The sequence below is a fragment of the Apis dorsata genome, unplaced genomic scaffold (genome assembly GCF_000469605.1).
Source record: "Apis dorsata unplaced genomic scaffold, Apis dorsata 1.3 scaffold_264, whole genome shotgun sequence".
Lineage (NCBI taxonomy): Eukaryota > Metazoa > Arthropoda > Insecta > Hymenoptera > Apidae > Apis > Apis dorsata.
Genome location: NW_006263542.1, coordinates 406,226 through 406,581, shown reverse-complemented (window position 1 = coordinate 406,581; position 356 = coordinate 406,226). Strand labels below are relative to the sequence as shown.

General features: G+C 52.0%; 1 protein-coding gene across 12 annotated transcripts in view; it reads right to left on the bottom strand.

The window, feature by feature from the left end:
• The window catches only part of LOC102677983 (latrophilin Cirl-like), a 377,280-nt gene that overhangs the window by 187,268 nt on the left and 189,656 nt on the right, over positions 1-356 (bottom strand). The gene's annotated exons all lie outside the window — the stretch shown is intronic.

Below are 356 nucleotides of genomic sequence, written 5' to 3'. Positions count from 1 at the left end.
CTCTCTCTCTCTCTCTCTCTCTCTCTCTCTCTCTCTCTCTCTCTCTCTCTCTCTCTCACAAACGAAAACGTGGAGGGGTAAAAAGGAGCAGCACGCTCGAGCAGAAGGATAAGCGGGCGTAATGAAGAGTAAAGACCGAACTGAAAACTCTTTTAAAAAATGATGGTCCGGGTCGTGGACCACCTAGGTGGAGCAACGGTGGAACGCACCAAGGACGAGAGGATCGAGTGGGAAGAAGCTTTGTAATCGTGGCTCGAGCCAAGGGATCGGAACCAAGGCTTGCTCGCCGGCAAGAAGTCGACAGGCGGTTCGGATTAATTAAAGAAATTCTCCTGCTTTGTCGACGCGCGCGTGCT